The sequence below is a fragment of the Panthera onca genome, chromosome D2 (assembly GCF_046562875.1).
Source record: "Panthera onca isolate mPanOnc1 chromosome D2, mPanOnc1 haplotype 2, whole genome shotgun sequence".
Classification (NCBI taxonomy): domain Eukaryota; kingdom Metazoa; phylum Chordata; class Mammalia; order Carnivora; family Felidae; genus Panthera; species Panthera onca.
In genome coordinates this window covers 78,823,464-78,845,373 of record NC_138349.1, presented here as the reverse complement: position 1 = coordinate 78,845,373, position 21,910 = coordinate 78,823,464, and the positions used below count along the sequence as shown (strand labels likewise).

At 36.5% G+C, this 21,910-nt stretch overlaps 1 long non-coding RNA gene across 1 annotated transcript in view; it reads left to right on the top strand.

The window, feature by feature from the left end:
* The window catches only part of LOC144613227 (uncharacterized), a 255,709-nt gene extending 245,228 nt beyond the window's left edge, over positions 1-10,481 (top strand). Inside the window, exon 3 of the long non-coding RNA XR_013550620.1 lies at positions 10,308-10,481. This is a non-coding gene — a long non-coding RNA (uncharacterized LOC144613227). The remainder of the gene's footprint in view (positions 1-10,307) is intronic.
* The last annotated feature ends 11,429 nt before the right edge of the window (positions 10,482-21,910 follow it).

Below are 21,910 nucleotides of genomic sequence, written 5' to 3'. Positions count from 1 at the left end.
ATACATCTAATTAAAAAAATATTAAGTGCATTTGGATACAGGTTATTCAATAAAAACTGCCAGAAATAATAAAGATGATAAAATTAGCAGACCAGGGTGTTAAAGAATATGTTTTAAATATGCTCAATATGTTTAAAGATATTTTGGGAGCAGAGTGAGGGACGAAAAGAAACACATGGCAAAAAGAACTGAAAGGAACTTCTAGAAATGAAAAATATAATATCTAAAAATGCAAGATTCAGTTGGTAGAATTATAAGTAGATTAGTCATTGCAGGAGATAATATCAGTGAACTTGAATATACAGTAAAATAAACTACCCCAAATTAAGACAAAACAAAACAAAACAGAACCTTATTACTGACCTGGGAGCATTTCTCATATAGCCTGGTGTGACTGACCAAACCATATTTATGAACTACTGGAAACTTCCGTTCAATATAGGACAATCCTGATGAACTATTTCAGTCCAGAGTTCTCTGTGAGGTCAGGGGAAGTACTCAAGTCTATATCACATCTGACTTCTTTCTGTGCCTAATCCTTCTTCCTCTATCACTGGTGTTAATCCTATGGGTACTCCCTAATAAACTTTAAATTCTGTTTCAGAAGCTCCTTCTTAGAGCACTCATATGTGATAACAAACATCAAGAATAAACAAATACTTAAGATAAAATGGAATGCAAAAAAATACACCATTAGTTTTTAATAGGCAGGAAAAAACATGAAAAAGAAAAGACATATGAGAGAAATAGAAAATAATTGGAATGTGGTTGATTTAACCCAATCACATTAAAAGTATTATCAAAGAAATAATCTAATCATTCTAACTTAAAGCAGAGGTTTAAATACCAAGATACCAATCACTGTAAAGAAAGTAGAAATTATAAAATAAGGTGATCTTTATTATATATAATATATAACGTATATTTATATCCCACACTAATCATAATAAAGCAGCAGTGGCGGTATTAATTTCAGAAAAAGTGGACTTCAGGGCAAAGAATATTTCCAAGGGTGCAGAGAATACTTCAAAATGATGAGGAAATCAATTTATTAAGAAGAAAAATGGTTCTACCTGGGCTATACACTTAACAACAAAACTTCAAACTACATTAAGTAAAAATGGGCAGAACTGAAAGCAAAAACAGGCAAGTCTACATACAGTAGGAGTTTTCAACACTTACAGCCTAGTAATTAATAGAACAAGTGCAGAGAAAATCTTTAGGGCTGGGGGAATAGTATAAAGGCTATCAACCAAAGTGTTCTATTATATTTTATAGAACATTCCACACAAAAACTTAAAAAATGGACATTCTTTTAACTGAACGTGGAGAAATCACCAAGATATACCATATGATGACCTATAAAACAAGTCTCAGTACATTTGTAAGAGTAGAAGTCATTCATAATGTATTAACTGATAATTGGAATTAAACTGGAAATTACTAACAGAATGAAAAATTGCTAAATATTGGAGAAATTATAATGCACACTTCTATATAACAGATAGATAAGAGGAAATTAAAAGAGAAAGTAGAAAATATTTTGAATTGAATAAAGATAACTAAGAAATATATCAAAATTTGTGTGGTATAATGAAGTAGAGATTTCAGGGAAATTTATATCTTTGAACACAGTTGTTAAAACGAGAATATATCTAAAATCAATAATCCAAACTTTCACTTTAAACCATGAAGAAGCAAAAAAAGATGGGGGAGGGGGAGAGAGAGGGAGGAGAAGGAGTGGTGAAAGACAAGGAGGGAGAGGAGAAAGAAGGAATTGGAAAGAAGAGTGAATTCAATCCAAAGTAAGTATAAGGATGAATTAATAACAGTGTAGAGATTAAAATCAGAAAATGGCAAAATGAAATGTGGGAGGCAAATTTAAAAACTCAGTTAAACCAGTGGAGGGAGCCAAGATGGCAGAACAGCATGGAAGTTTTTTGCGTGTCTCGTGTCCATGAAATGCAGCCAGACCAACACTAAACCATCCTGCACACCTAGAAAACTGATCTGAGGATTAACACAACAATCTGGTGACCTTGGGGAAAGAGAAGCCGTGGAGGGCAGGGAGCCGCTTTTGCATGCAGAGAGAGGATGGAGTTGGGGGGGTGGGCAGGGAATATGGGAAAAGCATCCCTCCCCAAAAGCAGCTGGAGAGAAAGTGGAAAATTGGAAACAGCCACAGGGACTAAACGAAAAAGGGAGAAAGGAGAGGGTCTCAATTCCATTAAGACTGTAAACAAGGGGAACGCAAAAGCTGCAACTCTGCAGCTCGATACCTGGTAGTGCTCTGGTGGGAAGGGCGAATCCCCAGGAGCAGAGTGGGGTCCGGGAGGTTCTCGGGCCACCCAGGGAGAAGTGGTTCCACTGCTGGAAGGACATTTGGTAGAGACTGTGAGGCCACATGGACCCAGCAGACCCCAGAACAAGGGTCATTAAGGGTGCTGGAACAAGGTCATTAAGGGTGAAGGCTGGTGCCAGATGTGTGTTGTGATTTTCCATAATCCCTGACATGCTGCTCCTACACTATCTTGCAAACTTTTTCTGGGGCAGGCTGGAACCTGGCCCCAGTCTCTGGCATCAGCAGCAGCACGTCCTGCGAACTTTCCTGGGTGCAGCTGGCATTTGGCCATTGCTCAGTGAGACCCTCTGCAGAGGGGCAGAACGGGTCAAGTCACAGTCCCTTAGAAGTAAGGGGCCAGGGAAAACAGCCGCATCTGAGACAAAACTCAGGAGAGAGGTCCTACCTGGGGCTTGGTCACAGACAGTGTAAAAGTGGGGAGTGGACGAAAGGACGAACACAAAGGACAGGTGTGTGATTACTGACCATGGAGAACAGAGTTCCTATACTAGAGACCGGGTAGCTGGGTGACACCATTTTTACCGTTCCCGCCAGTGCGCATACGCACCTAGGAGCGCCACAACGATCCACCCCAGTAGGCGAGCAGCGCCATCTAGTGGAGAATGGAGACATTACACCTAGCCCCGCCCAACTGGGCCAACCTCGCTCTTCAAGAACAGAAGTGTCATAGCCTGCTTAGTTTATGGACAACAAACGCTTCATAGTCTGACTTCTAGGGGAAAACAAAGTAATTTCAGTCGATTTCAGTCTGTTAGCAGGTCCATCTATTCAAGTTTCTTTCTTTCTTTTTTTCTTTTTTTCTCTTTATCATTTCTTTTCGTTTTCTTGAATACAGAAAGAGAAAAAATACATTTTTATTTTTAATTTTTATTAAAAATAATCTCTTTAATTTTTTTACTATATTCTTTACTTTTGTGTAAAATTATTCAAATTCTATTTTACTTCCATCATTTCAATTTAGTCTACTTCAGTGTATTCATTTGTCCAAATTTTCAAATGATTTCCTTTGTTCCCCCCTTTGTCTCTAATCTGTCAAGCCACTTTCAACACCCAGACCAACACACCTAGGATCTAGCATCATTTATTCGATTTGTGTGTGTGTTTAATTTTTTAATTTTAATATTTTCTTAATTTTAATTGTTTTTCATTTTAATTTTTTCTACCTCATTAGTCCCTTTTCTCCATTCAAAATGATGAAACGAAGGAAATCACCCCAAAGGAAGAGCAGGAAGAAACAACAGCCAGAGACTTAATCAAAACAGATACAAGCAAGATGTCTGAACCAGAATTTAGAATCATGATAATAAGAATACCAGCTGGAGTGGAAAATAGATTAGAATCACTTTCTGCGCAGATAAAAGAAGTAAAAACTAGTCAGGATGAAATAAAAAATGTTATAACTGAGCCGCAATCACGGATGGATGACGCGGCAGCAAGGATGGATGAGGCAGAACAGAGAATCAGCGATATAGGGGACAAACTTATGGAGAATAATGAGCAGAAAAAAAGAGGGAGATTAAGGTAAAAGAGCACGATTTAAGAATTAGAGAAATCAGTGACTCATTAAAAAGGAACAACATCAGAATCAGGTGTCCCAGAAGAGAAAGAGAGAGAAATAGGGGTAGAAGGGTTATGTGAGCAAATCATAGTGGAAAACTTTTCTAGCGTGGGGAAAGACACAGACATCAAAACCCAGGAAGCACAGAGGACCCCCCATTAGATTCAACAAAAACCGGCCATCAACAAGGCATCTCATAGTCAAATTCAAAAAATACTCAGGCAAGGAGAGAATCATGAAAGCAGCAAGGGAAAAAAAGTCTTTAACCTACAAGGGAAGACATATCAGGTTTGCCTCAGACCTATCCACAGAAACTGGACAGGCCAGAAAGGAGTGGCAGGATGTATTCAATGTGCTTAATCAGAAAAATATGCATCCAAGAATTCTTTATCCAGCAAGGCTGTCATTCAAAATAGAAGGAGAGATAATGTCTCCCAGACAAAAATTAAAGGAGTTCATGACCACTAACCCAGCCCTGCAAGTAATTTTAAGGGGGACTCTATGAGGGGAGAAAAGATGAAAATATAAATAAATAAATAAATAAATACCAAAAGCAACAAAGATTAGAGAGGACCAGAAACACCACCAGAAACTCCAACTCTATAAGCAACAAAATGGAAATAAATTCATATCTTTCAGTACTCACTCTAAACGTCAATGGACTCAATGCTCCAATCAAAAGACATAGAGTAACAGAATGGATAAGAAAACAAGATCCATCTATATGCTGTTTACAAGAGACCCACTTGTGACATAAAGACACCTTCAGATTGAAAGTAAGGGGATAGAGAACCATCTATCATGCTAATGGTCAACAAAAGAAAGCCAGAGTAGCCATACTTATATCAGACAGTCTAGACATTAAAATAAAGACTGTATCAAGAGATGCAGAAGGGCATTATATCATAATCAAGGGGTCTATCCACCAAGAAGACCTAACAATTGTAAACATTTATATGCCAAATATGGATGCACCCAAATATATAAATCAATTAATCAGAAACATAAAGAAACTCATAGATAGCAATACCATAATAGTAGGAGACTTCAACACCCCATTCACAGCAATGGACAGATCATCTAATCAAAAAATCAACAAGGAAACAATGGCTTTGAATGACACACTAGACCAGATGGACTTAACAGATATATTCAGAACAATTCATCCTAAAGCAGCAGGATATACATTCTTCTTCATTGCACATGGAACGTTCTCCACAATAAACAACATACTGGGACACAAATCAGCCCTCAGAAAGTACAAAAAGATTGAGATCATACCGTGCATATTTTTAGACCACAACACTATGAAACTTGAGATCAACCACAAGAAAAAATTTGGAAAGGTAACAAATACTTGGAGACTGAAGAACATCCTACTAAAGAATGAATGGGCTAACCAAGCAGTTAAAGAGGAAATTAAGAAGTATACGGAAGTCAATGAAAACGATAACACCACAACCCAAAACCTCTGGGATACAGCAAAGGCGGTCATAAGAGGAAAGTATATAGCAATCCAGGCCTTCCTAAAGAAGGAAGAAAGACCTCAGATACGCAACCTAAACTTACGCCTTAAAGAGCTGGAAAAAGAACAAATAAAACCCAAAGCCAGCAGAAGACAGGAAATAATAAAGATTAGAGCAGAAATTAATGCTATCTAAACCAAAAAAACCCCAGTAGAACAGATCAATGAAACCAGAGGCTAGTTCTTTGAAAAAATAAAAAAAAATTGATAAACCACTAGCCAGTTTGATCAAAAAGAAAAAGTAAAGGCCCCAAATAAAATCAAGAATGAAAGAGGAGAGATCACAACCAACACAGCAAAAATAAGAACAATAATAAGAGAATCTTATGAGCAATTATATACCTATAAAACGCCAATCTGGAAGAACTGGGCAAATTCCTAGATACATGTACACTACCAAAACTGAAACAGGAAGAAACAAAATTTGAACAGACCCATAACCAGTAAGGATATTGAATTAGTAATCAAAAGTCTCTAAAAAAACAAGAGTCCAGGGCCAGATGGCTTTCCAGGGGAATTATACCAAACATTTAAGGAAGAGTTACCACCTATTATCTTGAAGCTGTTCCATAAAATAGAAATGGAAGGAAAACTTCCAAACTCTTCCTATGAGGCCAGAATTACCTTAATTCCAAAACCAGACAGAGACCCCACTATAAAAAAGAACTATAGACCAATTTCCCTGATGAACATGGATGCAAAAATCCTCAACAAGATATTAGGCAGTCGGATCCAACAATACATTAAAGAAATTATTCACCACGACCAAGTGGGATTTATACCTGGGATGCCAGCCTGGTTCAGTATCCACAAAACAATCAGTGTGATTCATTACATCAATAAAAGATAGGACAAGAATCACATGATCCTCTCAATAGATGTAGAGAAAGCATTTGACAAAATACAGCATCCTTTCTTGATAAAAACCCTCAAGAAAGTAGGGATAGAAGGATCGTACCTCGAGATCATAAAAACCATGTATGAAAGACACAATGCTAACATCATCCTCAATGGGGAAAAACTGAAATCTTTCCCCCTAAGGTCATGAACAAGACAGGGATGTCCACTTTCGCCACTGTTATTCAACATAGTATTGGGAGTCTTAGCCTCAGCAATCAGACAACCCAAAGAAATAAAAGACATCCAAATTGGCCATGAGTAGGTCAGACTTTCACTCTTCGTAGATGACATGATACTCTATATGGAAAACCCAAAGATTCCCCCAAAAAACTGCTAGAATTGATTTATGAATTGAGCAAAGTTTCAGGATATAAAATCAATGAACAGAAATCGGTTACATTCCTATACACCAACAATGAAGTGACAAAGAGAAATCAAGGAATCGATCCCATTTACAGTTGCACAAAAATCCATAAAATACCTAGGAATAAATCTAACCAAAGAGGTGAAAAATCTATACAGAGAAAACTATTTTTTAACAATTTTTTACAATTTTTAACTTATGATTTATAATAGCATAAAACATGAAATAATTAGGGATAATTTTTTTTAAAAAATACATGCAAGAATTGAAATGGAGAATTACAAAACAACGTTGAGCGAAAATAAAGAGGCCTATATAAATGAAGAAGTAACATTGAGCGAAAATAAAGAGACCTATATAAATGGAGAAATATGCCATATTGATAGATTAGAAGATTCAGTATTAAGATTTCAGTTATCCCACACAGTGTTGGTGGAAATGTAAATTGGTACCATGGCTTTGGAAGTTGTATTGTCAATATCTTAAAAAGTTAAACAACATTTATAAATATTTACACAGTTAGGCATTTGTCCAAGAGAAATGAAAACATATGTCTACACAGATACTTGTATACAAATGTTTACAGAAGCGTTATTCAGATGGCCAAAAATAAGAGTCAGCCCATCCATCAAAACACAAATGGAAAAAACAAGCTCTGGTCTATTCATACCAGAGACTACTACTCAGCAAATAAGAAAGACTCGACAACTGATACCTGCAGAAGCATGAATGAATCTCAAAATAGTATGCTGAGTTAAAGAAGACAGGTATCAAAGAAATCATACCGTATGCTTCTGTTTAAATAAAACACCACAAAAGATAGAAAGCAAAGCAGGTGTTGTTGGCGTCTGGCTGGGTTAGAGGTGTACTGGCAATAGGCACATGAGAACATTCTGTGGTGATAAGTATATTCTTTATCATTATTGTGATAGATGCATGCGTGTGTGCACAAGGGCGTATACATTTGCGAACACTCATCGAAATGTACACTCATTAGGCACATTTAATAGTACATAAATTCTATCTCAAAATTTAATGAAAAGCATAAAAAATAGCCTGGAATACAAGATCTGGATTGAAAGTGAGAAGAGGAGTGGAAGAAATATTTGCAATTACATGTAAATTCAGATAACAGAGGGTCTTGAGTTTCAGTCTTAACGTTTTGAGATTTTATTTTGCTTTTCATGCTGTTGTAATAGCAAATCCTCGCGTTCAGTATCAGACATTCAACTTTATGAATCATTTTACTATTGTATCACATAATTAGACATACAAGAGACTTATTTAGAAATTTTAGGTATATACTAACAGTACAAGGACCAATAAACTTGGCATGATAATTGAGACTGATTGCATAAAGAATTGGCCCCTTTTTGGAAGTCTACTTATGAAACTATTAAAACAAACAATATAAATAAACAGTATAAACAAAATAGATTTCAGTATTCTAAATGTGGTATTTCTACAGTGGAGTGATACATCTTTTCTTCCAGATTTAGCAATATATTTTTCTTACTGTATACCCTTTACTGTGATAATGGATGAGGAGAGTTAACTAACTCTCCTTTTTTATGTATTATGATCAACCACCACCTTAACAAATTCTAAAGGGTGGCATAGCATTCTAGTTTACAAAGAATTTTCAAGTAAAATATATGTTAATTTTATTAATTATCTTGGGAATAGGCCGTGAACTAGCTTAATTTATGTTAGCTTTATTATAGCTCCAGTTTTGGAGATAAAGAAACTATGCTTCCCAAAGCGAAGGGGAATAACACACAAACAGAACTGACATTTATTGAACATTTATTGTGTGTCACCATTATGATATAGAATCTCTATCTGCTGTCTGAGTCAATCCATACAACACCCTTGACAGATAAGAAATATATGTCTGTTAATAGATAATGAAACAGAGACTCAGAAGCAAATGTCCAGAATCGCACAGAATTGGGGAAGAGCAGAGCCAGTGACAGAATCCAAAAGTCTGGCTTCAAAAATCTGTATGTTTTACTAATTGCACTGCCTTATGAGAGAGTGTAAAGAAAATATAGCTCGAATACAGCATTTTAATTTCCAAATTTAGTTTTCTTCACTCTACATCTACAGTGTACAATGTACAACAATAAGTTGATATTTTCCAACCTGCTGTTCATTTCAAATTAATTTTATAACAAGTTTTAATTAATTCTCAAGCTTGCAGATTGTTACCCATTTTTTATGACCGAAGTCATTAAATTAATATATAATTTCATAAGGAACATGATTCAAACCAAACTCAATATTGGTGATTTCTAAAATGTTTAATTTGAACTCTATTCTTTTCTATATAATTTACAGATTTTTGTAAACTACAATCATAGAAGCATTTTCTGACACAATTATCCTATTTTTTTAAAAAAATTTAACTTTTGATAATTGACTGTAGTTTTATATTTTGAGATGTGTCTGGCTTAATTATTAGCACATAGTATGTTCTTTCTCCAGATGTCAATATTGACTTTTCTCATGGTGAGAGGTGTTACGGTTTTCCTCTGAGAGTCCACAACTTGAAATTCATTGCCGAAACTCATGACTCCAAATGTATAGTTCAAAGTTCCCATAGGATATAAACAGGGACTCATATGAAGGCAGATTTTAAAATTTATGCTTAGAATGAATAAATAAGTTTATAACAAGATAGTGCAAAGTATTCTTATAAAAAGTACAGATACATCTAATTTTTTGTGTGTGTGGGCATCAACAGCCAATTAACAAGGTCATTTTCTTCCCACAATGCCTCCTTCTACAGTGAACACTTCAGGGCTCAAATAAAACTTAATGAAGAAGTTTATAATAAGGCTCAGCACCTTACACTCTTTTTTTAAGAATAAGGCAGAACTGCTGGCCTTCAGCCACTGAAGCGTTTTGTTTAAATAGAATTTGAAAACACTTGAGGGGCGCCTGGGTGGCTCAGTCAGTTAAGTGTCCACCTCTTGGTTTCAGCTCAGGTTCAGCTCACTGTTTCCTGGGTTTAAGCCTCACACTGGGCTCTGTGCTGGCAGCACATTGACTGCTTGGGAGTCTCTCTCTCTTTCCCTCTCTCTCTACCCCTCCCCAATTCACACTGTCTCTGTGTCTCTCAAAATAAATACAACTTAAAAAATTTAAAAAAAAACACTTGATCTCTCATCAGTCACTGAAATATTCTTAATTTTTAAAACAATGCACAAGGCTAATTAAGTAATGTTTAAGAATGTATTTCTTTGGGATTTGTTCTCATATCAATAAGCTGACAACCCTTTATTGTTTATAACTAAGAGAAGAAAACAATTTTGGACACTGTGGACCTTAACTATCACTTTTGAAATAATTTCTTATTAGTTTAGGAATTGCACAAGTCTTAAAGTATTCTTTTCTTTCTTTTTGGTTTATCATTCATGAGATTGCAGAGTTAAAAAAAAATCATACACATTCAGCCTTTACGTAAGTGAAAAACCTCACTAATTTATCTAAAAGTTACCCAGATTTGGGCAAGACTTGTGTCATTTCCTAGAGTTTTGTTTTTGTGTGCCTGAGCTCACAAAGGTTGTGATCTTACAAATTAAATTCATTGCAGATGTTAATGGGCCCTAGTGAGAATTGATACTTTCACCAATTTTGCCTGAAGAGGGCAGTGCTTCACCAACGGAAGGAATCTTTAAGGGTAAGATTTTGGAGACTGCAGTGACTCTAGAAAAAGAACCAACGATAGCAGACTCTACTCAGCGCACCTGAACAAATAAATAGACTTTTTGCTTGTTACCAGTATAGTAACGTATTGCTGATACATCACCTTGATCTATCTTAGCCTTGTCGGTAATTTCAGAAAATAAAGTCTTCCAATTGTAAACATTTAAAAACATTATTACAAGAATATATTTCTTAAAATACTATTCTTGTAAAGGCATGATTTCCAGCGGAAGACTGAGATTCTTCTCATGGACAGAAGGGTCTTTATTTAGGAGAATTCCTTAAGGAATCTTTGAAGGCCCAAGGTGAGATCAGATGGCGTGGGTGTGAAGGAAGATTAGGAGGAAATGGTCCAACTTTCTGTAAAGGAAGAAAACAAACAGAGCTGGGGACATTGAGGGTGGCTAGAGTCAGGAGAGAGTCTATGTTCTGATTAGTTGAAATGACTGAAATGATTTAAAATGTGGAGTTCCCTATTTTATTTTTAAAATATCCACTGTATAGTCTGGTGAGGTATGTCTCCCACCTGTCAAGAATTTTCACAAAATCCTTGTTTCCTTTTGCCTTGTGGTTTTGCCACATAGGGTGAAGCAGGGACATCAACAGACAAATCAGTTTCATGTGTTTCTCTTGCTAAATAAATGAACAGCTGAGTAAATGAATCAATGATTAATTATACTTACATGCATTCTCTGTGACCACCGTTCATGACTGTACAAGTTTATGTTCTAATTTTGAAAGACCGCTCAGGCCCTAGAGATACTTAGACTGGTTCACACCTCCATTGAATGGCCCCTGATGCAGTTTTCCATCCCGATCTTTCTGAGGGGTTGCCGTTGTACTTCTGCCTTGAGCTGCTATATCTATAGCATAAACTGAGGGGGGAAAAGCCAGCATCATAGATTCATGAATACTTTATTCATTATTTTACTGAGGACTATAGCCTAGAGACAGTCTTTAAGATTGCTCTGGAAAACTCCCAAGCTTGTTAGTTTACAGGGGATTGTATGCAAAAAGGGAAGCTTGCAAGCCACTCTCCAAAGTATCTCATAAGATCTAATGTGTTGGGTTGGAAAATGAAGGGTTACTCGTTTCCACCCGGATATGTGGACATGATGTTTCTATCATATCTTATTGTTCCAAATTTTGTGTGCATGCCTCTACTTGACTGGTTTTCTGGTTCTTCTTATTTTTGATGTGTCCTTGAGGTCACTTGAGGTGGTCACAGAAGGCTGACATTAGTCACCTACTTTAACGCTCTGAAGCTACAGTGCACACTAGGCTGTGTCTAATTTTCTTCAGTGTACTAAAATTACCTGTGTGAGCGGAGAACCGTAGAGCTGGTCATGACAAGTAATGTAAAAATCTACTGTAGAAGTCAGAGACTGTGACTCCGTAATTAATTTGCATAAACTTTGGCATTTGATTTCAGTTTCTCAGGTGGCCATTTTTTTTCTCTTCTGTTGTCTTTCAGATGTGTTCTTAATAGTTGAATTTACTAAATAAGTAGGAAGAGATGCTACTTGAGGGCACTTTGGAATGAGGCAATTAGAAAGAGGAAATAAACAGTTTGGGTATAAAAGACTGGGGAGGGAAGAAGTCTTGGAAAATGAAGATAATAATGCTTTGCATAAATAGGAAATAAGTATTAATAGTATATGTATACTAGTATAAATTTTACTTCAGATTAGTAGAAGTATTTTGGAATGAGCCATATGTGTGCAATGAAAAGAACTATGAATGCTATTCTGTGCCCCAGCTAATATATACAGGATTATTTAATGGGTGTTGAGAAATGTGCTCTCCTGAAAATGACACTTTGATTATTTTTTCCTTAAAGATATCACTGCCAAAATGAATGTTAAAGAGGAGTAAATTCAGTAAAAGTGAGCAGAACAACACATTAACATAAGTCTCAAAAATAGTTCTGCGTGTGGGAGAGAAGATGGTTGCTCTAAACTTCATTAAGCCAATTGTTGAGAAGACATCTGGAAGCTGATACTAGGGGAAGCCAGGCAATCAATGTGCAAGGCTATTTTATGTTAAAATGCGGCAGTTTAAGTAGGATTTGTTTGAACGAGATGCATGTTTTAGTCCTTGCCCATGCAGTTGTCTTGGCTCGTCCATGGGTCCTTGTTGTTGTGGGGAGAGGACGAGTGAGGCGGGAGATGAAGAAGAGGGATTCAGGCTCCACCCCAGGCCAGAGGAAGTAAGTGATGGGCTGTCCGAGACCTGCTCCCCGGACTGGATCGGTCTAGATCTGACACATGTGAGCAATTTACTCTGAGTAAATTACTCTGAGTGAGTGTTATAAACTCATGTGTTTTCTATCTCCCCATCAATGAAAATAATGGATATTTAATGAAAAGGAATTAATGAATAGTTTATTGCCCAAGAAGTAAAATACGAAAATTTTATTGAAAGAAAAATCATTCAGAATTAAAATGCAGTGGGCATTGAAAGAATTGATTTTGTGCAATATCAAAAAGTTCATGAATGTTTGCATTGTTTCATTTAATGAACGATTAAGCCCCTGTGTGGTAAAAGTGAGGAAGACACAGCAGCTGCTTCGAGAAACTTAAAATCCACTGGAGCCAAGCTGGAAATGAGTAAACTCACATTTTTTCCCCCATGGAACTTCATATCTAATATTCCCTTACATAACATTAATTCATTGCTTAAGCATGGAAAATGAAGGCTTATATTCAATGAAAAAGTGGTTGCAAAGTACACATTCAAGGACATTTTCACGGACCCTCATTTCTCCTATTATGATATTGCCAAAGACCCACTGCAATGATGGTTTGGGGCCGTTGCCAGATACACAGACTGCTAAAACTAAAAGTACCAAACAAACGAACAAACAAACAACAAACAAAAAAGAAGACTTTCAAACCAAACCAAGAGAAGGAGGCTCATTTAAGAATCTTATGCTGACCCTGTAATCTTTGTGGTAGCTCTATCTAAATGATAAGATTTCTTTCAACTGTAGTATTGGCAGCAAATAGCTCGTTTTTAATATATGTTCCAATTCATTGGTTATTTTGTTGCTTTATTTTGTGGGCATTTACTGAATACTAGAGGCAGCAAGTGTTGTGGACAGCGGTGATTGAATGAATGAAAGAGACAAACTAGATTATGTTCTAGTCCTCTAAGAGTCATATCTCCCTTCCTATACCGTTTGTACAGCCATTCTGTGTCTGTTCTCTCTATCTATCATCTGTCTATCTATCTATCTATCTATCTATCAATCATCTATCTATCTATCTATCATCTATCTATCTATCATCTATCTATCTGTCTATCTATCTATCTGTCTATCTATCTGTTTCATTCTGTATATTTCTAAATCTGTGTATCTTGTCCACACTGGTCACTTTTCTACATCTAAGTTCACTTATTTGCATCCCCAGGGATTTTGAATATGCATGGGTCCTTAAAGCCACCACCAACTCTTGCCTAATTCTGGTTAAGTCTCAGTTTTTATTCATTTGTCCTCTCTCCATTGGTATTCTCTTGCCTTCATCAGAGAACCCTTTAAAAGGGCTAAGACTTTTTTTTTTGTTATTTTCTTTTTTAATTATTTCAAAGCATCTTTTTAAGGATATATACAAATGAGTTTCTTTTAAAAAGTATTACCAAGGATTGTACTCAGTCTAAATCCCCTTGCCCCTGACACCCACGTGTTACATGGCACTTCCACTGTCTGTTTTGTACATCCTGCCAGTGTTTGAAGCCCCACAAGCATATACTGCTTTTTCTATTCTGGGAAAAAAAATAAAGATATTAAAATGTTGAGTAAATATCTGAGGGGATGTGTCAAATACATCGTCCAAAGAGGTTTTCAGATATTCAATATAATTTTTGTGAACTATTGAGAGAACTGTAGGAAACTTAATGGAGTTTTTCTTATGCAGAGTAGAGAGGATAAGAATAAATATTTTCCCAAGCCCACCTCCTACATAATTAGGAATACCATGAAATGTAGATGTGTTCATTCTCTAGAATAAATGGAATACTGAACATCTCCCCTCTTCAGTGTAGACATTTATTTGTTGACTGAAATAAAGCACTGAGATCCAAGACTTTAGGATTTAAAGGAGGTCATTCAAGATATAGTGAATAGACCTTAGTTGTTCAGTTATCGATGAGTCTCTGACTTTGACTTCCTTTTTCATTCCTCATACTCACTGAGTCCTCCATAAATGTTTGCATATGTCTTTTATAATGTTTCTCCCATTGATGTACATTTTTTTGTTTGTTTCCAAATAGCCCTATACCACCCACATATGAGATATTTAAAAACATTTTTGTAACCCCATTCCCAGAAGAGCGATTGTTACCTACTAGGGGATAAATGGATCTGTTGAAAATGTTGAAAATTATTTCACTGAATTTTTAACATGGAGAATCAGGCAGCGATAATGCTATAAGAAAAGCAAAATGCTGGTTAAGCAACATTAATCTAAGCCATAATGCTGTAAATGGAAACAATGTAGCCTGAGAATATGTTTCCAATGCTTTGCTTTTTGCTGTCCAGTTTATTGGGGGTACACAGAAAAGCTTGTCAGTGGTTCTAAAGTAAAGATACATAGTTGTGGTGGCCTGCTTCAAGGCTGACCCCCAGTGATTCTCACCCCCTGATATGCATGCTCATGATTGAAGCTTCTGCTTTTTTTCCTTGAGTCATTTTCTCTGACTGGAACAGCTGCTATGTGACGAAATTCCTCAGGTAGTCAGGTAGTCTTTTGGAGAGATCTGTACGGCGAGGCATAGAGTCCTCTTGCCAACAAGTTGACAACTCTTGACAACAAGAGTCCTCTTGTCAACTTGCCAGGCGTGTTGAGTAGGCCTCCTTAGAAGTGATCCTCCAAGGATAGTCAAACCCACAGATGACCACAGTCCTGGCCAACATCTTAGCCACAACCTAATGAGAGGTCCTGAGCCAGAGCCCAGGTAAGCCGCTCCCAGATGCTTACGCACAGAAGATATGATATAAGAAACATCTAAGCCTCTAGGTTTTAGAATAATTTGTTATGCAGTGATAGCTAACTAGCATAAGCATATTTATTAAAGAAATTGCTGTAACTTTTAAAACTCCAACTTTCGTTCTATTCCATTATAGCTAGAAAATCTATTTAAAATCAGAAATGTTTTTCTGACAGAATTTAACCACTCTATGTGAGGTTATAACCATGAAAACACTCTACGACAGGCATATTTAAATATATCTTGTTCCTGATCTTTTTTTTTTTTTATTTTTAACAATGCCAGCAGTCAACATAACAAGTCTTATTAGTGCAGAGTTATGGAAACTTAGTCTTAGAAATAGTTTTACAGCTTTTGATTTTAAAATACCATGAATATTTAATTCAGATGGTGTTAAATTAAAATGTATCTCTTAATTCTACTATTCCCAACTTAACATAATTTAATTTTAATAAGGTGTCCTTAAAATTAAAAGAAAATAAGAACCATGAATATAGGCCTATAATTTATCTGAAAACAGAGTGATATATATTGCTAGTTTTTGACTGGCTATGCTTTATCTTTTTTTTTTATACACTTGCAAATGGTGACTAAGATACATAGCATTCAAAGGTAAGAATCTAATTGGAATGATAGGCTGACATTCTAGTTCATTTCTCCCTTAGCCTTTCTACTGCAAAAGAAATGCAAAGAGAGAGAATAGCTCAGCCATCCTCCCAGTAACTGTACTCTCTTATTTTTATTGATTATTCAAATAAGCTTCTCTAGTTTTTTTTTTCTTCCAATGTAGAGCCCACTGGCATCATCTGTTCCACACTCTTCTGAAAGAATTTAACATATCCCTCATAAAAGAACTATAGTTTATGCCTCATTTGAATAATTGTATTTTTAAGAAATTTGAGCACCAGTATTTCAGAGGTACAGGTGGTAACTGGGGTGAAGTGTGACTCTTATCAAATCAAGAAGAAACTCAAACTATGAAGCCTGACCTAGGCAGGCCTTGAACCTGTTTCCCTTGATCAGAATTAACAGCTCTCTCCTGGAAGCTCATCTCCCAACAAGCACTAATATTAAGTGCTGCTGTTTCTTAGGTTGGTAGGGAAAGATTAAACATTTTCTACAGGAATAAATGGTTTGTATGTCTCCAAGATTACTTGCCAATAGAGGGAAGGGAGAAAGAGCATTGTTTTCTTCATCTGACTTCCTTACTATTAAAAAACCATTTGGGTCTCTTCTTCGTAATGAGGTATGTTGAAGATGCTCAGTGCTCCCACAGTAAACACAACAGGATTTTTTACATTCAATCATTTCTGACTATTTTCCCTATGATGCTCAAGATATTTAATTTTAACCACAATTAGGTACAAATCAGATCAACTTGGTTTTGCTACTTACCAGCTCTTTGATATATTTCTTATTTATGTTATAGTCATCATAGTGCATAACTTCCTTAGAGAGAGAGAGAGAGCACACACCAGCATGGGAGAGTGAGAGAGAATCTTAAGCAGAGCCCGACACGTGGCTCGATCCCACTCCCCTGGGATCATGACCTGAGCTGAAATCAACAAGAGTCAGGCGCTCAACAGACTGAGCCACCCAGACACCCTAGTGCTTATATTTCTTAATCACTCTAAGCCTTAGTGTTTTCATCCACCAAAAGGGAACAGCAATATTTCTATTATTTCTAAGAGATAAGACTGTGATTATTTTACATTGAGAAAAGAGAAAGTGAGATCACATGAAAAGTACATTGGTTTAGAACACATGATTCTGAGTAAATGAAGTGCAGAAAACTTTGAATGGGGCAATGTCGCCAGGCTTTGGTGGCAGTGATGTCTTCTTTCTCGGGATGTCCATTTTCCCTGAATAAAGTAAAGCAGGTAGCATTGATAATCATGCCCCCACTTCTCTGAGTATGTCTTAGGAAGACATTCACTTGTCTCCTGGACAGGTGTTAAACGGCTAGTCTTCTGAAAGATGTTGAACTTCAGATATTAGTACAGGATGCACTTGGAACCAGGGGTGCCTGTAATATGGATTTGACTTGTTCACCAAATGCTGAAGCCTCAGGGCGTTTCCGTCTAAAATAACAATGGATGATCATTCACAGTATCAGAATATCATAGCTTAACTCAGGTCTCTGGGGGAAACTGTTCAGTCTGTGAGCAGTTGTCTTGCATTCTGAGGCAGGACGATGGCAAAAATGGGAGGTCGGTTCTTCTATTGTGCATTGAAACTTATCGGTCCTCATTTTTCCCTTGCCTCATCCTGAGCGCTCAATGCCAAAACCCATTACTGTGATTTCCCTACCTAATTCAAAAGCACACAGAGCACCAAAATGCTCACAGTAGTGTTGATGTTTAAGTAAAATAGGAATGAACATATACAAGATATCCAAGGTAAGAGCTGGAATATACTAGGCCTCCAGCAACTCATATGTATTCCCTTGCTCTATGTTTTATATTCATTTATCAACAGATTTACTTTCTTTTTTAAGTTTATTCGTTTATTTTGAGAGAGAGAAAGAGAGAGAGATACCGAGAGAACACACGAGCAGGGGAAGGGCAGAGAGAGGGAGAGAGAGAATCCCAAGCAGGCTCTGCACCATCAGTTTAGAGAGCCCTATGTGGGGCTTGAACCCATGAACCACGAGATCATGACATGAGCCAAAGTCAAGAGTCAGAAGCTCAACCAACTCAGTCACCCAGGTGTCCCTCAACAGATTTACTTTCAAGGAGATTCTTTAATTACACATTTTCTCTTTTTGTCTTAGAAAGGTTTAATCTATGAAGAATCTCATCTAAGTGTGCTGAATGCGGTTGTGGGTGATAAGAATTATGCTCAGATTTGAGATCGGTTTAGTGTTTTAACACTAAAAGACATCTTCCTGTCAGTTTTAGGTGGAATGATGCTTTGGTGCTTATTGGAGCCGTGGTCAGTATCTCCTGCCACATATCAGTAGACCTTGGGTATAACACGGGGTCACTGAGCAGCCAAGTGCAAGAAGGAGGGAGCTAGACATGAGGAGGCGATACTAACAGGACTTTGCGGACAGAACAATACGAGCACAGCGTCCAAGGTGCAGAGCACCTCCAGCACGATTTCCAAAGGGGCCTTTTCCAGGATATCTAATAAAGTGAAAAGGTATGATATGTCATGGTAATCCAACCGGAGATTAAAAATTGGGGGGATTAAAAATTGGGGAGTGGAGGCATGAAGACCATTGTGACCACATCCGTACATAGATACTGGAGTGTTTCTGACGTGTGCTACATGCATTACCCAAGGTGCTGGGGGTAAAAGCTACAGAAAGAGTGCTACAAGGGTCAGATGCATAAGGTATACGTTTGTTCAACTTATGTGGATAAATACATGATCCTGACCCACCCACGTACTAGAACCTTCCTCCTCACAGCTGCACTAATTTCATTCCTAGATAGTATTATCTCTGCTTTGGGCAGAACTAATATTAAAATCACTCATATAAATAACACTTTGGTATATTTTAGAAATAATATTCACTTTGGTCCTTAAGTTCTTTTTAAAAAGGTCTTCATGAGAAATTTGTGCATTCTTCTTTTCAGGGAGAAATTCTTCAAAGATCAATTTAAGTTCTCTTTTAAAAAGTCAGGTAATGATGGATAGCTAAGCAAATTTGCTTTCATTTTTACTAAAACATTTCTTCTTCACCCCAATAAGAGTGTAAAGTCAGGGGTACTTTCAATAGGTTCTAGTTTGCTTTTATTTTAAGCATCTTAAGTTTTTCATTATCCCCAAACAGTTATAGATTAAATGGGATGAACTAGACATAAGAACAACTAAATACATTATCAGAAGGACTTAAATATAAAAATGTTGATTTGGACAAAATTCTCACTTTCTATAGATTTTCTCATGGAAGAAGCCTAAAAAGTCTTGTTTGCAGATTCAGATATTTGAGGTTAAATTAACAACATATTCTATTCACTTTTGCATTTCTTCAAGGGCAAGGTATGATCTAAATTTATTTTGAGATTTTTAATATTTAAAAGTCTGTTAAGCGGTGGCTGGGGGGCTCAGACAGTTAAGTGTCTGACTTTTGATTTCGGCTCAGGTCATGATCTCACGGTTTGTGAGTTTAAGCCCCAGGTCGCGATCTGTGCTTCCGGTGCAGAACCTGTTTTGGATTCTCTCTCTCTCCCTCTCTCTCTCTCTGCCCTTTCCCTGCTTGTGCTCTCTCTCTCTCTCCCTCTTTCTCTCTCTCAAAATAAATAAACTTTAAAAAAATTAAAAAAATAAAAGTTTATTACTAATATTCAGCAAAACAATTGAATGTGCATTGAGATGTCCTCTTGAATCAGCAGGAAAAGAAATGCAACCTAGTATTGGGCAAGAGTACTGAAATCTGGATCCTAATATATTCTGGATTTTTGTAAGACTCCACATCTATTTTTTTTAACGAATAAAAACAATGGGTGAACTTCTGTGCCAGGTCACAAAGATTCCATATATTCCAGGCTTCATGAATCATGCAATCTAAGAAGACAGACATTAAACAAATTAATTACATTTGGACAAATGAAAGCTTTTATCCGGAAAAAAAAATTTTACTGTAATCGGAAGGGCCACAGAACTGTCCCTTGAGAAGGTGCTTGTAGGTGAGCCCTGAGGGGGTGAGGAGGAGTCTCACAGGTAAGATGGAGAAAACACAAATCAAAGTCTAGAACAGCCACACTAGGTTTTGATGTTCAGTTAGAGCAGAGGGCTGATAGGAGAGGCTCCCACCGAGATAAGAAGGAGGGGAAAAGACTGGAATTACTACCAATGAGAAAGTCTAGGGATGAAAGCCTAAGATGAAGGCCTTGTTCAAAACTGTGATTGTAGAGAGAAAGTAAGTTGGAGTTGATAGGCAACCATTCCTTTTGGTGGCCTGGACCATCATCTCAAACCTCAGCATCTGTGACTTATTGTTGATTGAGGGGTAGGTAGTGAAGAAGGGAATTAAGAGAAATACACACCACTGTTAAAAAGTTTAGCAATGAGAAGATTTTTTAAAAGCCATTAAAAGAAAAATAAGCGTAGTAGGAGGTTTTATTCCGTGTCATGTTGCATTGTTCTAAGAATGTGGTGCCATCGCTGTGTTCCGTATAACACAATGAGGTCCACAGTAAGGAAAATAATTTGCACATGTTAGTAAAAGTGAAAATGTGTTGAAAGTGAGCCTTCTTTTCCATGAATAATTAATTTATAAACAGAAATGCTGACAATATAAAACTTGGGTAGAATTATAAGTGTGATTGTATCTCAACATTTTAATGTCACTTAAAGTCTAGAATATTTTCAATAGTGCTTAAATCTTCAAAGCTGACTCCATTATTCAAATTGACTTTAATGGTTCACAGCATAATGCTTCATTATTTTCTCTGCTTTCACTCAAGAAATGTAAGGCTACTAAATAAAACCAAGTGGAAACTAATTCTCTTTAAGAAGGGAGGCTTTGTCCTGTAATTGTGTCAGATTAAATGGGTTAATAACTTTGTCTTAGCTTAAATATAAACTCTGGATTTGGGTGTTGAGAGAGAATAATTTTCCAGACTGATCTCTAAAAGAATAGAACTTTTTTAGACTACTTAACAAAACCAAGAATAAAAACCAAGAACAGTGTGAAAACATACTTAAGACTTTTGGATGAAAAGTGTGCCAAGATTGTTCATGTCAATTACCACGATCATTAAATTAAACATAATTTGAAGTTAACTAGGAAGTCTCTTTCATCACTGTGACCTACAATTGCCAAATTTCTCAAAGTTCAGTAGCATTTATGTTTTGGATTAAATGAATGTCTTCCATTAATTATTAAGTACTTTCCATTTCACTAGATATTTAGTAACCACTGTCTTATCATTAAGATAATTTCATGGCAGTACTGGATTAGTCCATGAGATATATAATTTTCTGTGATCATGATTCTTTCTATTAGAATTCTGTTTTCAAAATCAGATATTGTAGCAATAAAATAACCGATAGGGTTCATGAGTTCTAATATTAGAATTATTTGATTCAATTCAAATAGGAATTCTGAATACAATAAAGGATATAATAAAGGTGACAATTAATAGCTGGTAATAAAAATGGATAACTTAATAAATGATATTGGAAAGACTGAGTAGCTCAAGTTAATAAAAATCAAATAAGATTCCCCCACTTCATTATTTTCTTATATCAAAGTAAATTCCAGATGGATCAAAACTTTTAAAACTAGAACTAAATCTAATTTTCTGGTTTTAGCTCCAATATATAAAGAGCTGGGAAGTTTTGGGGCACCTGGGTGGCTCAGCTGGTTAAGTGCCAACTTCAGCTCAGGTCATGATCGCGCATTTCATGAGTTTGAGCCCCGCGTCAGGCTCTGTGTTGACAGTTCAGAGCCTGGAGCCTGCTTCAGATGCTGTGTCCCCCTCTCTCTGCCCCTCCCCTGTTCACATCTCTCTCTCTCTCTCTCTCTCTCAAAAATACAATCAACAT